Source organism: Stegodyphus dumicola, chromosome 2 (assembly GCF_044657685.1).
Source record: "Stegodyphus dumicola isolate Sdum_Otavi_A_Nest chromosome 2, ASM4465768v1".
NCBI classification, from domain to species: domain Eukaryota; kingdom Metazoa; phylum Arthropoda; class Arachnida; order Araneae; family Eresidae; genus Stegodyphus; species Stegodyphus dumicola.
The window spans coordinates 274,750,241-274,773,875 of record NC_140769.1 but is presented as its reverse complement, the minus strand read 5'-3'; the positions used below and the strand labels follow the sequence as shown (position 1 = coordinate 274,773,875).

The following is a 23,635-nucleotide window of genomic DNA, read 5'->3' as shown; positions in this document are numbered from 1 at the left end:
ACGCTCTACGGCTACTTGTTCTTGAGTAACACTTCCTATTTAACAGAGTTTGTTGAGGCAAATAGTTATGATAATTTACTTCACATATAAACAAGAGATTTTACGAAAATCTGATAATTTTTTTTTATTAAATTATCTATTTTTATTATTATTTATTTTATTATTTATCAACGTTTATTATTATTTATCTACGTTCATTATTATTATTTATATTACGTTTATTTACCTATAATTTATCTTATTATTATTTATTTATTATTTAACTTATTACTGTTTATTTATCTTTTTGTTATTTATCTGCGTTTCTCTTTAAATTAACTGCTTTATTGATATAACTACAATGTTAGTTACTGTTTGATTCAACAATGAAGAAATAAATATTCTGCATCTGCAAGCAGCATTCAGAAAGTGCGCTGTATTTCGTCATTTTCTATCTCGATGAAAGAGACTGCTTGGAAAGAATAAACAAATTTAAAGATTAAACATATGCTCAAATTTCAAGAAATGTTTTCATTGCGAAAGATATATAACCCTCTTGCGCGTAAAGCTGTCGAACGAGGAAAAGGAATAAGTAAAACAGCGTGACATGTTTACGCCAGAAATAAACATCCAAATAATCGAAAAATTTGAATAAATGCAAATAGTCAAAGAATAAGGAAGCTGAATAATTTTTTTCAGGCCATATTCATTCAGGCATTGAATTCCAATCGATACCATAGCAAAATGTTAACATGTTTGCTGTGTACACTACATGACTTCCTTCTACGAAATATTAAATTATACGCATTTCTATATACAAAATCCTATATACAAAATTTCAGTGTTCTGAGGCTACTCGTTTGTGAGTTATGCGAGATACGTACGTGCGTAGGTACAGGCGCCACGAAAAAAATACCTTCAGAATTCATTTTAAATCAGTTTTATGATGTTTTGAGGGGGAAAAGTGTCCTTTATTCTGTCCTTATGTACAGATGTCATCGTTAAATTGCCTTCGAAAGTGGTCAAAATGGATATTTTCGTTGAAATTTGATTCCCGAAATTTTTCGCGATTACAATATTTCCTTTTTACTTTGTACAAGAAAGTGAAAAGATTGTGAACCGCTGATCTAAGTTATCTGAATTTATTTTTCATCATTCTTACTCCAAATAATATGCTTCCAGGTAGGAGCTTTTACGCCTAGATAATTAATTATTTTATCATACTGAAGAACACAAAACTCAATTCTGTTTGTACACTGCTCAAAAAAAAAAAAAAAAAAAGGGACAGTGCTATATCTCCCGTTCTAGTGGGGCGATTCACGAAATTCAAATTGCGTTCTTCATGTCTCGAAAGCGCGACGTAGGATATATATTAGATTTATATATAGCACTATTCTAACATAGGTATTTTGACACAAAATCGGACTTTTTCTGAAATAACATACCAATTTTTTTAAATATTTCGATTCTACGACTCAAATTATGCCAGAATACCAAGTTTTGTAAAAATCGTACGAGTAGTTTTTGAAATATTAGCTCTCAAAATTTTAGCTCCTCAATGTTAATTGAATTTGGCAAATATTTATTTATATCTCTTTTGTTATTAAATTTTTTTGATTTTTTCTCTCACATTTCGAAATTTAGGTTCATTCCAAATAAAATTTACCCATTTTTTGTGTTTTATTTTTTAAATTTCTATTTTTAAATAATTTTTATATATTTTTCGAAAAAAATGTTGTATTATAACCTATAAAATTTTTACCATCATCCTAAAGTAGGTATATTTTTAAGCATATCTGCAAAAAATTAGACTTTTTTATTCAAAATTTTCTAAGATGTACACAAATTTCCATATTTTCGCGTTCTGAAATTTGGCATCTTTTTTTTTTTTTGAGCGATAATAACGCCAAATGTGGACTATGGATTTTTGTTACACTGTATTGCCACAGCTATTTTTAACCTTAAATTTCAAGTAAATTTTACGGAGAATTAATTATATGACATTTTTTCCCTCAATGATGCGTAATAAATATTTATTAATACTATATGAAAAGCTATTATTTTAAATAAATTTTTTAATATTTTTTTAATTTCTCTCTATCTTTTTTTTTTTAATAAGAGTAAATTTTTGTAAGAGTAAATTTTTACCTTCGGCGTTTTATCGTCTGCTACTTTACTTCGTTTAAATCGAATTGTCTAAAACTGAGAATTTTCGTTTGATGTTTATTTGAATTTTATGACATTAACTGCACAATTTATTTCTAAACAAACTGATGCTTTTGAAGTGGTTGAAAGAGCGGCTGGTACTATCATCCATATTTTTAAAGCACAGTATATTTTTGTAGAAACATAAGATTTAGAATAATCATTTTTATAAAAGTCAAATTATGATATAAATATACAATCCTCTAGAGACTGAATTAATGGAAGTTCAATGGTTATGTAGAAATGATCTGCAGCTACTTAATCGCTGGATAAGTCAGCAGATTCCGTGGACAAGTAAGAATAATTATATAAACGACACCCAACATTCTGAATTCAATTAATAACGAGGATACGATGTTTATTAAATGAATTCAAGAAGTTTTAAAACATAAAAAATCAACTCCTTTTTTATCCTAAAATGTATTTTTGTGCGTAGCGTATTTTCATTATTCTAATTTAAAATTCTAATAATTCTTAAAATTCTAATTTAGAATGTAATTGTCAAGAACTGATTCCTAATCATCAGTAATATAAGAAGTAATTATTACGGTTATTAATAAATCCTTCTTATAAAGTAATTGCAAATATTTCAAAAAACATTGTGTCTGAATGCAAATATTTTTCTGTGCAAATATTTTAAATTTTATATTAATCAAGATTGCACACGATATTATTTACTTGCACTTCAATTCTTAACGTCAGTTCTAGTAGAAGTTACAAATCAATTATATTTAATTAAGGATTGCATTGGATTGGATTATTTAATTATGGCAAAGCACACGAGGGCTATCTGCCTAAAGGGAGGGATGCCTTCGTGGAGGACTTTCTAAGGGAAACTGGCTCGTATACACGTTACACATCGGGAAAACCACGAAAACACCCATGCAACCAGCCCGTTCGCGGGATTCGAACCTCGGACCGAACTACCAGTGATCAGCGTCTTTACCGCTCGGCCGTTTGTGGGCCTTTATGAAATGGAAGGCGATAACTTTATTTAAAATGATTGTTAGAAATACCAAAATGTTTCGAAAAGTTGGATACTTTTTAATATACTTTCAGAATGCTTAAAGAAAAAGAGAAGAAAAATAAATTTTTTCGTAAAATTTAGTATTTGTATTTTTTTTTAATTTAAAACTTTTCAATTGTATGATATTTGATTCTTGCGATTTCAAAAATAAAATATTTGACTAAAATATGAATAACATTTTAAGAAACCAAATGTAGGATAAAATTGTGTAAAGCAATGGGCACAATGATAAAACTGTTTAAAGCAGTGTATGCAAGTCATCCTAGGTTAAAATGTCGGTTATACATCTCTCTTATTTATATATATCTTTTCTGAACGGAACATTGAAAGGCGTGTAAAACTGTGCTTTACTGTATTTTCTCTTTTAATATAGTATGCAGTTTTCAAACTCATCGTAGTCTGGGTTACAAAGTATTCTTCCGAAAGAAAAATTCAAATAAATAAAATCAAATTCTGGAAAATTGATATTAATAAATATATTTAAAATGCTCAGTTCGAAGGAATAAATAGAAAATTTTAAAACAATTATCTGAAGAGACAATGCAACACAAACAATTAAAATAAAAGTACAAAAATTTAAAAATGACCTAAAATAATAACTATGACGAAAAATATATATAAAGAAAACTATTTGAATAAAAATAGACGCTGCACCTTTATTTACGCAGTTCGAATAGGTAAATAGTAATTTTTAAAACAGTTATTCAAAAAAAAAAAAAAAACGTGCAACTTAAACAATTAAATGAAATTCGAAAAAGAAAAAATTACTTAAAATAATAAGTTATAATTAAAAATATAATATAAAGAATATTATTTGGAAAAAAGGAACGATGGTAACTTTTTTTCCTCTCACGGGAAAGGAAACTAGGTTGCCATATATTAAGAAGTTCGCCAAGTGAAGTATTCTTGGCGCAAAATGACAAAAAAATGCCAACATAAATTTGTGAATTTCTCCGTAAATTTCGCTCCAAATTTTACAAAATTTCATATTTAGGCGTAATTTGAGTCGTAGAATCGAAATATGTAAAAACAATTGGTATGTTATTTCAGAAAAAGTCCGATTTTGTGTCAAAATACCTATGTTAGAATAGTACTATATATAAATCTAATATATATCCTAAGTCGCGCTTTCGAGACAAGAAGAATGCAATTTGAATTTTGTCAATCGGCCCAGTAGATCGGGAAATATATGACTGTCCTTTTTTTTTTTTTTTTTTTTTTTTTTTTTGAGCAGTGTACATAAAATATGCAATACTTTTTATTTTTTCCTGTGTTTCCATTTTATTTCCCAGAATATTCATACATTATGCAGCATCTCATCTTTAATTCATATATGTTATGGCTTATCTGTTTACCAGTGGGCTAGCTGGGTCCCAGATTTGATGCCACCACTACACATCTTGTAATCAGTATTGACGGACATGCTTCGTATTTCCCATAAGTCCTATTAATCCGTGATGAGCCCTTAACGGTGGAACAGGTTATATGCATTTTATGATGAAATATCAAAGAGAAATGCTGTTTTTAGGCAAAAAGGCTGTTGGTCTTGAAATGAGATTTTGCCTCGGTTCACTGTAAGCGACGAATAATTTTTCAAATTGTTGCCACCAAACATTTTTTCTCCCGTATTATTTTAAAGAAATGATATAATAAAGAATATACATCTATGTACCTATACTCCTCGAACTGTGAAAAAATCAGATGTGTACACCACATGACTTCCTTGTACGGAATATTAAATTATACGCATTTTTTCTTGCATTTCATTTGCAATTATTGGATTGAATTAAAGCTACTTCCTCGACAGCGCATAAACCACAATAGAATAAATGCATTCTTTAAAATTCCCTCTAGTATTTGTTTACCATAGCGACACTCTGGCGCTACATTGAATTAACAGTATTATATTTCGTTCATATTATAACTCATAATAAATATTTATATCATTTAAAGAATAGAATTATCTAATCCTTGCCACATATTCTATTCAAATACTATAATAAATCTAGAACGATGTATTAAAGAAATTAAGCAAACGAATCAAAAAAGAAACAGTTTTTCACACACGATTGAGTATTTCTCATTCAACTAATTCAGTTCTCACTTCGCGAGATGGCAAAAATACATAAAAACTCAAAATATCTGTATTAAAAATTACCAAGTAAATCTTAAACACTCATTTCCTCGAAAAAAATTCAAGAAAGGATTAAGCATGATTTAATGCAATAATAAATGAAGGCGTTATCTTTGTTGTTGCGAAGCTAAGTTTCTCTATATTGGCAACAAATCCACTAGTCTGCTGTTTCAAATATAAACAATCAATGACCGCCGTCAAAAGAAAAGCTTAGCTGCACTTAAACAACTTTAAAATCGTTGATAATTCTAAAAATATTGCACACAGATTTACTGAAGGCATAAAAACCTTAACCGAAAGATAAGAACAACATAATTCAATCATTTTTAAAGCAAAAAATGTACAATTTAGAAATATATAAGAGTAAAGAAACTGAGATCACTGAGCCGGGTAACAGAGTGGATATATATAGAAATATATTTATGTATGTTTTGTGCGGCCGATTGCAACCAAAATACGAGGTGCACATCTACATGTTATAGCCGTCCTATATACAAAATGTCAGCGTTCTGAGGCTACTCGTTTTTGAGTTTTGCGAGATACATACGTAGGTACGTACAGACGCCACGAAAAATTCTCTTGAGAATTTATTTTAAAGCAGTTTTATAATTTTTTTGGAGGAAACGAGTCTTTTATTATGTCCTTACGTACAGATATCACGCAAAAACATCGCTAAATTGCATTCGATAGCTGTCAAAATGGATATTTTCGTTAAAATATGCTGCCTGAAACTTTTCGCGATTACAATACTTCCTTTTTACTTCGTACAAGGAAATATAAACGATGGTTCGTAGACGTCCACTTGGAAATACAAAATTTTGAACTTCGAATTCTATAATGCATATTTTATAAAATATTAATTAATAAATTGGATTAAAAAACTGTATAATTTGAAGGCCGAGAGTGGCAATATGGCACGGAATAAATATCTTTTTTAATCTCCAGCGCGCGAGACTGTCTATCGGAAATTCTAAAGTAATGCTGTTTTGAATTATTTTGTGATTTTGCAGGTGAATGGAATTTTATATGGCGTAAGTTCAAGAAAACATTATATTTAATAAATAAATGTAACTCATAAAACAAATTGTTGTAAGCCGTCTTTCTTAAAAAACTTAACACCGATATGATGAATTGAGAAAAGACTGAGAAAATAGAAAACCGTACTGCACTGCATCGAGAACACTAAACATATGCTACTACACTAAACATATGCTACTACACTAAACATATGCTACTACACTAAACACATGCTAAGCTGGTGTGAATTTATTTTGTGATTTTGGTGTCGATTTCTATATGGCACAAGTGCGAAGAAAACGATGCTTAGTAAAGCTATAAAAACTGATATGTACACCACATGACTTCTTTGTACGGAATATTAAATTATAAGCATTTTTTCCTGCATTTCGTATAAACGTAGTTCCTCGAATTTCATTAAAGATATATTTCTCATTTAATTAATTTCTCATTCAATTACTTTTGGTCTCCCTCCGCAAGAAAAAAAAAAAACACTGAAGGCATAGAAAATAACTTGATTTATTGTGGACGCTACCCTGGGTCAAAATATGGAATAATTTAAAAACTTAAATGATAATTCCAGAAAGGATTAAGCATGATTTAATTAGCAATGATAAAAGAAGTCTTTATCTTTGTTGATACGAAGCTTAGTTCCTCTAGATTGGTAACAAATCCACTATTGTGCTAAGTTTCAAATGTAAACAAAAATGGCTGCTCTGGTTAAAAAAATTAGTCTTAATCGCATTTAAACAAATTTTAAATTGTTGATAAATCTACAACTATTGCGTGAAAGTTAACTAAAGGGAATAAAACCTTAACCAGAAGATAGAAACAACCTATAATTCACTTATTTTCAAAACAAAAAATACAGAATTTACCAGGTAGGGCAAGAGGAAGAAGTTGATACCAAACTAGGTTCAGCCAACTATGATATTTATTTCCAGTCACTCTAGAATAATTCCTCGTAGATAATATACTTGTATTTAATTTTTGACCTTTTTGTATTTGTTATTTAATTTTTTGTGTTTAATTTATTTTGGAGTTGTATGTTTATTGTAATACTATGTATTTTAATGTATCTCATGTTAATGTATCTCATGATTTTACTCCTTTTGTACATATATCATTACCTGAGTTTTAAGTAACTGTTCATCTCAAAATTCTTTTTTTTTTTTTTTTTTTTTCTCCACGTCCTTTGATTTTATTCTGGCGTTTTAAACGTTTGGTCATCTAATGCATATTCTCGTACCTGATGTGTGGGGAAATACCTAACTTATTTGGTACATATGATCTTGCTTCTGCTCCTCTTCCCTACCCTCCTGCAACTGCTCCTCCTGCTGCTGCTGCTCCTTCTCCTGCTACTTCTCTCCTCTTCCTCATCCTCCTTCTACTTCTTCGCCTCCTTCTTCTGCTCCTCTTCCTCATCCTCCTGCTGCTGCTGCTCCTTCTCCTGCTACTTCTTCTCCTCCTTATTCTGCTCTACTTCCTCATCCCCCTGCAACTGCTCCTCCTGCTGCTGCTGCTCCTTCTCCTGCTACTTCTCTTCCTCCGTCTTCTCTCCTCTTCCTCATCCTCCTGCTATTTCTTCGCCTCCTTCTTCTGCTCCTCTTCCTCATCCTCCTGCTGCTACTTCTCCTCCTCCTTCTTCTGCTCTACTTCCTCATCCTCCTGCACCTGCTCCTCCTGCTGCTGCTGCTCCTTCTCCTGCTCCTTCTCTTCCTCCTTCTTCTCTCCTCTTCCTCATCCTCCTGCTATTTCTTCGCCTCCTTCTTCTACTCCTCTTCCTCATCCTCCTGCTGCTATTTCTCCTCCTCCTTCTTCTGCTCCACTTCCTCATCCTCCTGCAACTGCTCCTCCTGCTGCTCCTTCTCCTGCTACTTTTCCTCCTCCTCCTTCTCTCCTCTTGCTCATCCTCCTTCTACTTCTTCGCCTCCCTCTTCTGCTCTTCTTCCTCATCCTTCTGCTGCTGCTGCTCCTTCTCCTGCTACTTCTCGTCCTCTTTCTTCAGCTCTTCTTCCTTTTTCTTCTGCTCCACTTCCTCATCCTCCTGCAACTGCTCCTCCTGCTGCTGCTGTTCCTTCTTCTGCTACTTCTCCTCCTTCTTCTTCTCTCCTCTTCCTCATCCTCCTGCTGCTACTTCTCCTCCTTCTTCTGCTCCACTTCCTCATCCTCCTGCAACTACTCCTCCTGCTGCTGCTTCTCTTCCTACTTCTTCTCTCCTCTTCCTCATCCTCCTTCTACTTCTTCGCCTCCTTCTTCTGCTCCCCTTCCTCATCCCCCTGCTGCTCCTTCTCCTGCTACTTCTTCTCCTTCTCCTTCTTCTGCCCCACTTCCTCATCCTCCTACAACTGCTCCTCCTGCTACTGATGCTCCTTCTCCTGCTACTTCTCCTCCTCCTTCTTCTGCTCCTCTTCCTCCTTCTTCTGCTCCACTTCCTCATCCTCCTTCTTCTGCTCCACTTTCTCAACCTCCTGCAACTGCTCCTCCTGCTGCTGTTGCTCCTTCTCCTCTTCCTCCTGCTGCTGCTTCTCCTCCTCCTCCCGCTGCTCCTGCTGGGGATTATATAAGGTATTTCTCTCGCTTTCTAAGCATTCCTTCTTGGTGTAGTGGCACACTCGGCGCGTTCTTGGCGCATATTCGAGATGCCCGAGGTTGGATTGTCGGTGAGGGCTTTGCATATTTCTTCATGTCTCCTGCTTCAAAAATAATCCTGATGTTTCTACATGCATGACTCCAGTTATCAGCTGGGAAGATTGATTGATTTCAAAAATTGTTGGGTACGAATATTTGCCACCTTTTAGGATCAGAACTTAGCCAGGACAAGACGATTTGTGAATAACCCCCACGCATTCACTGAAATTTTATAACTAATGCAGCTCTGACAGCCTGAATGAAGTATGCCGATAATGCTGCTGCACATAATTCCAATCTTGAAATCGTGATAGGTTTTAGTGGGGCTACACGAGTTTTAGTTGCTATTAGTTTTACATTAATGCTAACATTAATGTAATATTAGTTTTACATTAATGCTAACTTTAATGTAAAACTAATAGCAACTAAAACTGTTACAAGCTGTTACAAATTTTGATGTAAATAACTGCTGCAAACCCTTTTCAGACGCGTCACAAAATCCGTGAAGTTCACATCCAGAATAATCAGGTAACAGGACTTTTTAGGTATATTAATAAAATCTAAAAGTTGAAAGATCATTTTAGCGAGAATTACAGCAGGAGCCATCCATTCCGATGGATCCAATAGCTTTGATACAAATGGCAGAATGATCTTTTTAGTCGGAAAACTTTGATATTATACTGCACAAAAATAAAAGGGCTATTCACAAAGTAACATACGTTTCGCTGCTGCGCGAGGAAAGGTAGTTGCTAGTATCTCCATCTTGGTGTCGAAGTGTCTACTGAATCCTTACGCATCCGGTTGTGAACGTTGAAAACGCCACATATTGTCTTCCTGTGGATACTTAAAATATGCGAGGCAATAGAAAATCTCGCCAGTTGGGAAGTGCGATCAGTGATTAGATTTTTGTTCGCAAAAAAAAAAACTGAGACTAATTGAAATTTATCAGGAACTTTGTAAGGTGTATGGAAAACGACGTAATGGGTGAAACCGGTCTGAGACAATGGTGCATCATGTTTGAAAATGGCCACACAGATTGTAGCGAAGAAGCATGAAATGGCCGGCCAATCCTTGGTAATGCTGAACTCGTAAAGAATATCTATGAAGAGATTCACGGAAATCCACCACTTATAAGGAATTTCTCCCTAGCGTGCCTTCGTGGTGTAACGGTAGCACGCTGGGCCGGTATTCCAGCGGTCCGTGGTTCGATTCCCAGCAAAGGCGGTTGCATATTTTTCATCTTTTCTGCTTTCAATTAACCTAATGACTCTACAAGTGGCTCTCGAACTGAAAGGGTTGTGGATGATGATTCTCCGCACCCAGGATTTGGCGACTAGGTCCCCTAAGACCCTAGTCGCCCTTTAAAAAGGGGAGTACATAAGGTATTTCTCCCACTTCCCTAGCGTGCCTACGTGGTGTAGTGGTTCTGCACACTGGGCCGGTATTTCAGAGGTCCGTGGTTCGATTCCCGGCGAAGGCGGTTGCATATTTCTCATCTTTTCTGCTTCCAATTAAACTAATGACTCTACAAGTGGCGCCCGAACTAAAAGGCTTGTGGATGATGATTCTCCGCTCCCAGGATTTGGCGACTAGGTCTCCTAAAACCCCAGTCGCTCTTTAAAAAGGGGAGTACATAAGGTATTTCTCCCACTTCCCTAGCGTGCCTACGTGGTGTAGTGGTTCTGCACACTGGGCCGGTATTTCAGAGGTCCGTGGTTCGATTCCCGGCGAAGGCGGTTGCATATTTTTTATCTTTTCTGCTTCCAATTAACCTAATGATTCTACACACTTCACAGTTTCGGAGCTCTCACTTCCTCAAATTTCATGAGCTTTCTTGTCTCATTTCATATAATATTTCTCATATGGTTTTTATATAACGCTAATAACGCAAGTATTTTCATAACGTTTCAGTCAATTCTAATTTTAAATTTTGCAACCTGAAACTTAAACAACCAATCAAAACTATATGAAACCATACCTGAATTAACCTTGACTAAGACTTCATTTGAAAATTATTCGTTCCATTTCCGCTTTTCTGCCTTTCCAGATTGCATAGCTTTCTTCCATTGAAATTAATTACAGAAGTGATAAAGCTACCCAACCCATGTAATTATATAAGTAAAAGTTCGCCTTCTGCGCCAGATTAGATGTGCCTCTATCAAAAATGTTTCATCGAAAATAGAAAGTGTTCAATCTGTTATGATTTCGTCTAGTTCTTCATGAACTGGATGTTATCGTTAATACCTATATCGTCATCGACATCTAAATCAACGTATACATATTGTAGAATCCTTTTAAATATTTTACGCCAGAAAGCACAAAACGTCAATTATGCCGTGCGCAAAATTCGAACCACTGAACTTCCAGTTAACACCTAGACCTGTTTTGTTTTACGTCACAAGAGCACGTAAGGGAAGGTGCAATAATTCCTGACATTCTCCCTTATGTAAAGAGCGATTAAGGAAAGGCATAGTCCTAATCAACCAAATACAATTGGGAAAGGAACGAATTATTGCTCACCTCATGTTAGTATGGGTGCCACTGCAATGATTATTAAGATTTTGGGGCATGAAATTATACTCTTTCCGAGACTCGAATTACGAATCTTCCAGTTGCTAATTGCACATGCTGACCACTTTATACCTGGATAGCTGCATAGCGACTGGGATACAATAATGCCTTTTAAGATACTGGTAATTATTTAAACATAATAAATGAATTGTTACTTGTTTTTAATCATTCATTATTCTACTGACTTAATAATCTCTAATACATGCCAGCTATTTTGAGCCTAGTTTCAATTACTTATAGCAGGATTTTTTTTAATTATTAAAAAATGTATATATATATTCCTTGCAGTAGAATTTATTTCTATGCAAGTGAAAGTCAAGTTATATTTTCATAAATAAAGAACGTCCCGTATTAATATTTAATGCGATATCAAATGGCATTCATTTTGTTCCACAATTTATGGATTAGGCAAAATAGAAATCGTGTAAATAAGAAATAAAGCAATTCCAAAATAAGTAAAATTCTGAAAGCTTTCAGATTTTATATTACGCTCAAAGTTGTTAACGTTTTGTGTGTTACCTTTACTTAATAAATATCATGTTCTTCGCACTTAAAACTCAATTCAACAGCAATATCACAAAATATTTAAAAGAGCATATTTTTAGAATTTCCGATACACACTCTCGCGGGCTGGAGATAAAAATGTTTCTTATCCGCACAGTGTTGCCATTGCTGGCTTTGAAATTTTTCAGTTTGTTAATGAAAAAGTCTTTAATGTTTGACAAAATATGAAATAGATAATAAATCAAATTCGAAATTCTAAAACAGACTTCCAGATACACATATTAAAATCAAGAACTACGTTATTCAAAATTTGATGGCTCAAGGTAACGTTGATTTTTCACAGTGCGAGAAACATACATACATTCATGCAGTTCTTCATTGTTTAATTTCTTTAAATACAGAGGCTGTTCACACATTTTTAGACGATGTATATTGCATTCACAAAACTAAATTCCATAAAATTCTTGTGGTTTAAATGTTCTATTTGACATCCCTTATTCTGAACTACCTTTCGACACCGCAATTTCCAGGATAATAATGCCTTTTGAAGTGGCAGAAGGGGTATTCTATCCCGTTCCTCCCGAACAGCTTTCCAGAGTCCTGTTAGAGTTTGGAGACAACGCTTGGATAATGCAGTTTTTAAAAGTCCGAAAGCACAACAATCGATAGGTGACACATCGGAAGATTTAGTAAGGATATTAATGAAAGGTACGGCCTTGATACCAGTTTCTTGTTCCATTTCGCTTAGGAAATTTACAGTAGATTTTGATGTGTGACTGCTAGCTTTGTCCTGATGGAGTCTCACAGATGGATGGCACTGTGGGTAAAGCGATGGTATTTCATTCAGAAAAATTGACGATAAAATATGTTCCTGATAGTATTTGGAGTTAATCTTGACATTTTTTTTCACTCTCTTTATTTTTAACTTGCCATTATAAGAAAAACCAGTAACAATCATGAATCCCTTTGAAAAACTTTCTTTCGATTCTTTGAACCATATACTTAAATTTTTCCCCTTTTTTGATAATAAATGGCTCTTTTATTATCAAAATTATTAGCTTTTATTAGCTTTTTTGTTACAATCATTTAAATACTCCTATTCTTCAACTATCGTGACAATTGTTTTCCATTTTCCTTTGGATAAGTATTTCTCGTATAGAATTCTGCAGCGTGTCCTGCGTTGAGCGATATGCTTTGGAAGAAGATGATGCACATTGCGTTTTTTCGCTTTCTTAAGATTAAATCAAAGTTTATCATTTTGTTTACAGTGGACACTGAGCATTTTAATGATTTTGCAACCGTCCTTTGACTAGGGGGATTTTCTTTGAACATTAAACAACGTACCTATGCAATAGTCGAAGATGTCCGTTATTTCCTTGGATACTTGTTTGGAGTTTTTGTCCCACTTGAGGCTCCAATTTGACGTTTGTTTCCTTCCTTGTTGATGTTTTACCTATCGACGCTTTAGATAATCCCAAAACCATGACTCTCACATCGTTTTTGGATAACGGACTATGCATATTTCTCTTCGGAAAGAGCGTCAATGTAGCCTTCGAACCACTGCTTTGTTAAATACGTCATGTTGAATAAAAACAAAACTTTCAAGCCACAGACGATAATTTTGACTTTTAAAAACATAGTACAATTGCAATTACTTCTTTTGCAGAAAATGATTTTTTATTACCGCTTACCAAATTTGTCTAAAAAATGTGCGAACAGCCTCTGTATAGTGCAGGTCTCTAATATTTGGTGGCAACAATTTGAAAAGGGAACCGACATTTATAGCGAACCGACGCAAAATGCCAAAACAAAATTAATAGCCCTTCTGGGCAAATTGCCTTTCTAGGTTATTGATAGAAAATTTTCTGTCTTTATTACTTCTGTTAATTCGTAACATAAAATAATTTGAAAACTAAAACTGGACTTATAGCTATGAACAATACTAGCAAAGATATTTTTTAGATCTGTGAGAAGACTAAAATTCCAAACTTTTAGTTTCGACTTTTTGTCTTATTGTTTGCCACCGACCTCAGTTAACTTTAATGAATGTCACTGCAGGAAAATCTTTAAGACTTCCTGGAACAAACTGGAAACTATAAAGTTCTGTTAACAAACTAGGCTTCTTTAGCTTTTAAGCTTAAAATCGTAAGAGCTAAAAAAGAATTTTCTTTGTGAATGTAAGGTGAAATTTCTGAGGGTGAACTGGGTCACGGAAATGGCTTCGAGATAATACACTCGGCGAAAATGCTTTATGATAAAATCAATAATACATATATATATATATATATCTTCAACCATTCAACGACTATATATCTTGCGCTAGTTTTCATTTTTTTATTGCTGTGATGATTACTTTCAAACCCCTAAATGAAGTATCATTACAAGAATTGGAAAAACGCATCAAAAATAAACAGTACTTTAAGTTATCCATTTTGATAGAATTTATTTCTTGCTTCGAATTTTTCCAATCATAGAAGAAATCTCCGTGATATGCAGAAAAGTTCCAAGACAATTCTTTTAATTTCTGAGTTTGCAGTATTAAAGAGGAACAGATGTTGTTTTTATGTTGTAGAGGCATTAGGATTTTTTTGGAAGCCAGAGAGATGAAAAATAGCAAACCTTCTTTCCCGTGAATCGAACCACGGACCTCTGGAATACCGGCCCAGCGTGCTGCCGTTACATCATGAAGGCACGCTAGGGAAGTGGTAGAAATACCTTATATACTTCCCTTTTTAAAGGGCGACTAGGGTTTTAGGGGACCTAGTCGCTAAATCCTGGGTGCGGAGAATCATCATCCACAACCTTTTTAGTTCGGGCGCCACTTGTAGTGTCATTAGGATTTTTTTGCAAGCAGAAAAGATGAAAAATATGCAACCGCCTTCGCCGGGAATCGAACCACGGACCTCTGGAATACCGGCCCAGCGTGCTACTGTTACACCACGAAGGCACGCTGGAAAGCGGGAGAAATACCTTATATACTCCTCTTTTTAAAGGGCGACTAGGGGACCTAGTAGCCAAATCCTGGGTGTGGAGAATCATCATCCACAACCCTTTTAGTTCAGGCGCCACTGTAGAGACATTGGGTATTTTTTTGGAAGCCAGAGAGATGAAAAATAGCAAACCTTCTTCGCCGGGAATCGAACCACGGACCTATGGAATACCGGCCCAGCTTGCTACCGTTACACCACGAGGGCACGCTAGGGAAGTGGGAGAAATACCTTATAATGTTACCTGGCATATATTCTTACTTGACATGGCCTTGGTCACGTTTCCACGCAAACCTAGTAGGTGGCAGGGCTGTGCTTAACACACTGCTCGGATTGTTGTCGCTTTCGTTGAGGTGACACAATGGACGACTATTGTCAGCAAAGAGTGAACATTAAGTTCTGCGTTAAGCTCAAGAATTTCCCTAGTGAAACGTGGAACATGATTAAACAAGTTACGCAGGCGAGGCACTTTCAAGAAGTCGTGTTTTCGAGTGGCACAAACGGTTTCGTGAAGGTAAAGATTTAGTGCAAGACGATCCCAGAGCTACTTGCCCGTCTATAGCATATACAAATGCAAACATGCGTATGATAACTGTGCGTATGATATCAGAAGGACTGAATTTGTATCGTGATGTGTGTTATAATATTTTGCACGAAGATTTAGGGAAGCGAAGACTTAATGCATGAATGGTCCCTCACTTACAAACAGATGAACACAAAGAGGAAAGACGAAAAATTTTTACTAAACTATTGGACCTGATCCTATATTTGTGTCAAAGATTATTGTGGTATTTTCTGTTTCCGTGAATAAAAAGGTGACTGAAAGGAAAATAATAATCTTGCAATAATCTTGACTTCATTACGATTATTGCAGACATCCAATGGACTGTGACAAACGAGCTTGCAAGCATCGTAGTTCACGATTTCACGGCTTGCTTCCAAAATCTCCAGAAACGTTGGCAGTTGTGAATAGACAGTCAAGGGGACTACTTTGATAGTAGCTAGGATTATTACTTGGTAAATGCAATTTTCCATTTTTTACGACCTTTGTCCTGGACGTTTTCTGACAAAAGATATATATATATACACTGGTGTGCAAAAATTAAGGACGAAGTCGAAAAATTAGCATATCAGCTGAACGAAGAGGCAGAGCGGACAGAAAGACCAATCGGGAGATTAAGTAAGGTGATGTACAGTAGCACATGCGCAGATATGCAGGTAGACGTAATGGGGGGATGTCTGAGTAGCATAAAGCATGTTGTCGGTGTAAGATCAGTATTTCTGGCAAAGAGATTGCACGCCGTATAGCAGTTAAAATCACACCGAGTTGCTGCCTCAGCGAGAAATGGCGAATAATCAATCTGCTAGACGACATCTGGATGCTTTTACCCGAGGTCGAATCATTGGGAAGTTGGAGGAAAGCCGCAGTGTGACAAGTGTGGCTGCAGAGTTCGGAATTGCTTACAGCATCGTTTCACGACTTTGGAGACAATTTCAAACTACAAGAACAGCTATCCGGGGGTTTAACAGTGGTCGTCCACGAGGAACCACACCCGCAGATGACCGGTATATTGCCTTACAGGCCAGAAGAAACAGGCGGCAGACAGCGGGAGAAATCGCTAGACACACGACACAAGCGACTGGACGACCGATATCGCGTTTTACCGTGGCCAGAAGACTGCACGGTGGTGGTCTGTTTGCACGACGCCCTGTACAGTGTGTACCTCTAACGCCTGCCCATCGGAGAAGACGTTCTCTGTGGTGCCGGGAACACCGGAATTGGAGAGACAATGAATGCGAACGCGTACTCTTTACAGATGAGAGCAGATTCAGTCTGAGTAGCGATTCTCATCGCATACTCATCTGCAGAGAGCGGGGAAGCCGCAATCATCCCTCGAACATTATTGAAAGGGACAGGTATGGAGGTGGCGGTGTTCTCGTTTGGGGAGGCATCATGCTTGGTAGTCGTACAGACCTTCACATCTTCCACGCAGGTTCAGTCAACGGGACCCGTTATTGTAACGAGATTCTTCTTCCATATGTGCATCTTTTTAGAGGCGCTATGGGTCCGCAGTTCCTTTTCATGAACGATAATGCACCATGTCATCGCACAGTAGCTGCCGAACAGCTCTTAGAGAGTGAGGATATTGAACGTATGGATTGGCCGGCACAATCTCCGGATCTCAATGCCATCGAGCATGTATGGGATTTTCTAGGCAGACGCTTGGCAGCTCGTACCTTACCACCAGTAACGATTCCGGAGCTTCGATTGGCGCTGCAAGACGAATGGGCAGCAATGCCGCAACAACTCCTTGACACCCTCATTCTCAGCATGGGCAGACGCTGTGAAACCTGCCTAGGAGTCAGGGGAGATCATATCCCCTATTAAAGACCGGATGTTTCTTGCTGGACACCCATCACAGGGATGTTTCGGCCTTCAGTCGCATTGCGCTCCATGCTACGTTTTCAATAAAGCTTCTTTTTATCCCTCTGATTTCTCTTTTAGTAAGTGTTGCTTACATTACTCATGTCCTTACGTATTGGGGATCTTACGGTATTAAATGTCTTGATTTGGAAAGCTTTTGTACAAAGTTATATTGAAAAATCCGTCTCGTCCTTAATTTTTGCACACCAGTGTATATATAAGCAGTGTATTGAGTGCTTGAATTAATTCTCGCTGTTTGTTGGACAAAACACAACACATTTTTATTTTAATAGAATGCTAGAATGGTGTAACATAACTTACTGAAAGTAGTGCCTTTTGGCAGCTACAACTTTTTCGCACTTTTTGGATAACAAATGAATTCAGCGATTAAAACATTCAAGTTCTTTTCAGGTGATCCATTCATGAAGCGAGGCTTCGAGATCGTTAAAAGGTGTAAAGTGTTGATGAGAAAGACCATGAGTTGAGAAATGGACACAGACAAATGGCAATCATAAGAGACAATGTCTGGTTAATGTGGCGGATGGGGTAACACATCCCACCGAAGTCCCTTCAGAGTTTCCTTCACTCGGTTTGCAACACTGATTTGGCATTTTCATGAAGCAGAATTACTAATGTCCTTGAGCATATTGCGGGGTTTGTCTTTAACTGCATAATTCAGATCGAGTAATTGTTCTTCGTAGCGTTCAGCATTTACCCGGTTGCAGAAGCTCATGATACACCGCACCAACTTGATTGCAACCAAATGCATAGCAAATTCTTCTTGCCGTGGAATATCCGATTCTGATTTAGAAATGGACACAAACAAATGGCAATCATAAGGGACAATGTCCGGTTAACATGGCGGGTGGGGTTACACATCTCACCGAAGTCCCTTCAGAGTTTCCTTCACTCGGTTTGCAACACCGATTTGGCATTTTCATGAAGCAGAATTACTCATGTCCTTGATCATATTGCGGGGGTTTGTCTTTAACTGCCCAATTCAGATCGAGTAATTGTTCTTCGTAGTGTTCAGCATTTACCCGGTTGCAGAAGCTCATGATACACCACACCAACTTGATTGCAACCAAATGCATAGCAAATTCTTCATGCCATGGAATATCCTGTTCCGACGTTGTTGTCGATGATTCGTACAGGGACGTGCCCACGTTTTCATGCAGAAATGACTTCCGTTTATGTTTTTAAAGCGCAGTTCCCAAATAGTTAAGAGTTTCGCAACGTCTGTTTCTGTCAATTCATGTGGTCCCCGGTTTTCGGAATCATCCTTACTGCTTTTAAATGCTTACTAACAGCTGACGCATGTATCAGACTATTGTAAAAGCGTCTGAGATGAATCTTCTACCAACGATGCCTCTTGTTCGTGTGTGTGTGTATTATGGCAAAGCCTCGAGGGCTATCTGCCTAAGGGGAGGAATGCCTTTGGAGGGCTTTCTAAGGGAAAATGGCTCGTATACACGTTACACATGGGGAAAACCACGAAAACGCCCATACAGCCAGCCCATTCGCGGGATTCGAACCTCGACCGAACTACTAGTGTTCAGCGACTTTACCGCTCGGCCGCTGGTGGGCGATGCCTCTAATTATTCATCGTCAAACCAGGACGCATTTTGTCACTCACCTCAAAATCGTGGTTTTTAAATCGTTGAAACTTATCTCTGCACGTTGATGCTGCAAATTACTTCCATACGCTTCCACAACGATGACTTTTCGCTACATATTTCTTGAAATGAAAGCATGTAAGGATCATGTTAATTTTATTAACAGTTAAATTTTGAGTTAAACTTTCTTTCCTATCGCTTCTTAATTTCAACTTACCACTTCCGGCCAGAACATAGTTTTAGAATCACGTCTGAATGCGGTAAAGTCGCTGAACACTGGTAGTTCGGTCCGAGGTTCGAATCCCGCGAACGGGCTGGCTGCATGGGCGTTTTCGTGGTTTTCCCCATGTGTAACGTGTATACGAGCCAGTTTCCCTTAGAAAGTCCTCCAAGAAGGCATCCCTCCCCTTAGGCAGATAGCTCTCGAGGCTTTGCCATAATCACACACACACACACGTCTGAATGCAAATTAAGGAAGAGCGATATTTAACCGCGAAGTTCTATTGTCTTAGTCAGAAAGATACCAGATATTCTGGCTAGCACGCGTCCGCTTTTTTAGGCTACTCTCTCTTAAGCTATTGTTACGCTCAGCCGTACTTTAGGCCCTTCATAGCTTCAAGTTCAAGTCCAAGTGTCGGCTTTATTGTAAACCTTCAAATACGGAGTTCTGTTAAGGGGACTCGTACACCTTAAAACCCATAAGATCTTCGAATATGTGACTGTTGCAAGAATTGGGATAACTTATTTATTGTAAAAGCAACTTTTTACAGCTGACTACATAACATAGCTGCTTTCTGAAATAGTCATCAGAAAGTTTGTGTTGCCGCAAATATTTTTATAATTTAATCCGCTTTGTGACGAAATTTTTCGTCATGTTTCCACCTTGCGCGCACAATTTAAAACATTCTGTTGCATAATTTAATTCCATATTAAATATATAGCTTTTATAACATTTGCAAACTACTTTAAACCAAAAATTCTAAGAATTTCAGGTTAAACTTTTATTTTATTTCGAGTTGAGTTGATAGAATGTATTTTATTAAAAAAAATCTGTAATGTTTTCGTGTATAAACTGTTTTAATATTAAAATATTCATCAGATTTTGGGTTCAGTTAGAAAATAGTGCCCATATAAAGACTTCCGTCCAATTTCAAGTATATACCATTAGCCATTTTTAAAATATCATGCGCGCAAGGTGAAAACATGACGAAACATTTTGTCACAAAGCGGATTAAATTCCAACAATATTTGTGGCAACACAAACTTTCTAGTTACTAGTTTCCGAAGCAGCTATATTATGTAGTCAGCTGTAAAAAGTTGGAAGTCATTGCTTTTAAAATAAATAAAATATCCGAATTCTTTCAACAGTCGCATAATTCGGAGCTTATAAGGGGTTTAAGGTGTATGAGCTCCCTTTAGTTGGAATAATAAAGGGTTATTTTACCCTTCTTACTTGTTGTTTTCTGTACACGAACTCAAGCGATTATTCGCTTACTTGTTCTTCTAAGATTCTTCACATTCTTCACTTTTTTCACTGTTCTAAGATTCTTCACTGTTCTTGTTGAGATTCTTCACATTCAACTGTAACTTCGAATTACACAGTGGGGAATCCTACAAGCAGAAGAGTAACACTTCCCGCAAATGCTGTTTGTGATACAAAACCCGATGTACTTAAGGCACTAATTAGGTAAGTTCTTTTCACTCTACTGGAAAGTCAGGGGCAAATCTGAACGTCTAATGGTTCTGCTGTAAAATTAAAATATCTCTCGTGTCGCTCATCGCTATGCTACACTAGTACAACAACTGCCATCTCTGTGGAAACAGCGATAATTAATTGAAGCTTCACGTAAGAAAGGTTTTATAAAACAATAAGCCACTGGAGTTCTGGATTGCCTTGGAAAGGGTAGGTATCTAAAGCCTTTTTGATGGTCAAGAGCTCGCAGGTATAATCCCCTAGGGGGAGCCTGTAACCCCAGGTGCCGAATCCGGGAATGCCTCCATTGGATTTCCAATGGGTGGTTGAGGGTAAATAAAATACCCTCCGCGGACCAACAAGCAGAAGTCCAACCTCTTCGGAGCCTCTGGAGATCTCCTTCATGGATAGTGCAATATGCAAGTATATAATGTATTTTGCAGTAATTGACAAAACAGATAATCTTCTTAGGTAAAACACAAATTTTATTTTTAGTTTACGGAATTACGGAGATAGATAATTTATATAATTAATATAGTTATTTGTTAAATAACAAGATATTACAATATATATGATATGCACAACGTATATGATACACAGACGTGATATAGCTAGGTATTCGTATACATAGGTACATAATATATCTGATATATCACATATGTTCAAAATATATATTGTTGCGTGCGTACGGGTTCGTTACGAAATGAATGCACAAGTCCGATGAAAAATGAACAAAAATTTATTATTAGCACAACAAAAAAATGCTTAAATCTTCTCAAATTATCATGCAGTATTACAATATCTCACAGTAGTAATCTTTTAACTACTCAAATGTCCAATAGAACGTAATTCAAAACAGCTAAAGAAAGCTAATCCGCGAATTCGCTATAATCAATAAGAGCAGTTTTCTAAACAACAACAAACTAAGCAACTACTACAAACTGAAGTGTTTTCCTCCTTTTATAAGATTTTAAAATCACGCGCTAGAATTTTCTGGTACTTTCTCGAAATCAAAAAGAGATATTTATTTATTTAATGCACGCGCTCTTGTATTTTTAATTTTCCGGCTTAGCTTTCTTCTTTTAATATTCGTCACGCGCTGCACTGCGTGGGAGATAAAACCAATTAATTTATAATTGAACTAATATTAGCTTTTTAAATACCAAATTCGTAACAATATGATATAACCCATATATGCTTTATATAATTTCTATTCACGTGATATAATTTATATATTATTGTCTGGAAGACATTATTTTGGAATAAACGTTCTCCAAATCCAAATTCTCTTAAGTTTCCGAGAAGAATGGATGTGAAGGAAAGGATTTAAAAGCTGCCCTATCTCAAACAATCTGGAATATTTCTTATATGGTATAAAATATTTTTGCATTCCTTTCTGTATGCCTTCATGGTGTAACGGTAGCACACTCGGCGCGTATTCGAGAGGTCCAGATTCGACTCCTGGGAAGGGCATTGCTAATTTTTCATGTTCTCTTCTTCAAAAATCACTTAATGCCTCTACAGTGGTGCTCAAATTAAAAGGTGTTGGATGATGATTCTTCACCACCAGGATTTGGCGATTGGGTTTCCTAATCCTCAACCGCCCTTTTAAAGGTGGTGTCCGCCGATAACATCGCGGCAAAAACATCGCGGACGAAAACGTCGCGGAGAAAACAACGCAAGGCGAAAACGTCGTGCTACAAAACATCGTGGGAGAAAACATCGCAAAGAGAAAACATCGCAGTTCTAAAACATCATGGTACAAAACATCGTCGTCGAAAATAAAGCGGTTCAAAAACTTCGCAGTTTAGAAACATCGTCATCGAAAATATCGTGGTAAAAAATAAAGTATCTACAAATCATCGCATGACGATAACTTCGCAGACATGCTTTTTTCAGGTTTTAATTATTGTAAATGGATATTTCCATAATGATTTGTGAGCGCAGTATGTAAAGAAGGATAATTTTTATTTTCACATATTTTATTACCTAATAAATGTTTGCTGAAAAAGTAAGAAGGAAATTAAGCATAAAAAATTAAATGCAAATTATAGATTATACTTCTCATGAAAAATTACCAGTAAAAACTTTAGAAAAAGGATTTATTAATGGCCTTTGTTAGTTAACTATGTCGGTTTAAAATTCTATTAAGTGCTATAAGTTGCATTAATTTTCTATGCTTAAGTTTCATTCTTATTTTCTCAGCAAAAATTTATTTGTTAATAAAAAGTATGAAAGTAAAAATTTTCCTTCTTTCCAACTTGCGATCACAAATCAATATGGGAATATCCATTTACAGTTATTAAAGCCTGAAAGAAGCATGTCTGCGATGTTATCGTCATGCGATGATTTGTAGATACTTTATTTTTTACCACGATATTTTCGAGGACGATGTTTTTAAACTGCGAAGTTTTTGAACCGCTTTATTTTCGACGACGATGTTTTGTAGCACGACGTTTTCGCTCTGCGTTGTTTTCTCCGCGACATTTTCGTCCGCGATGTTTTTGCCGCGATGTTTTCGGCTGTAACCTTTAAAGGTAGAGTATATGAGGTATTTTCTTCCTCCTTTCAGCATGCCTTCGTGGTGTAACGGTAGCACACACGATGCGTACTCGACAGGTCCAGATTTGAATACCGGCAAGGGTCTGCTTCAAAAACTCCTAATGACTCTACAGTGGAAATATTCAATACTATTTTTTAATCCATGCATTTCTAAAATTTAGTACAATATTCAACATGTATTTAAAGAGGTCTGCCAGAAATCATCGGAGAAATACGAAAAAAAGCAGAAGAAGAGGAGAATCTTTCTTCATCACGACAATGCAAGCTCTCACACATCAGACAAA

The 23,635-nt window shown here is 36.3% G+C and overlaps 1 protein-coding gene across 1 annotated transcript in view; it reads left to right on the top strand.

The window, feature by feature from the left end:
* The window catches only part of LOC118187353 (corticotropin-releasing hormone receptor 2-like), a 182,707-nt gene that overhangs the window by 12,632 nt on the left and 146,440 nt on the right, over nucleotides 1-23,635 (top strand). The gene's annotated exons all lie outside the window — the stretch shown is intronic.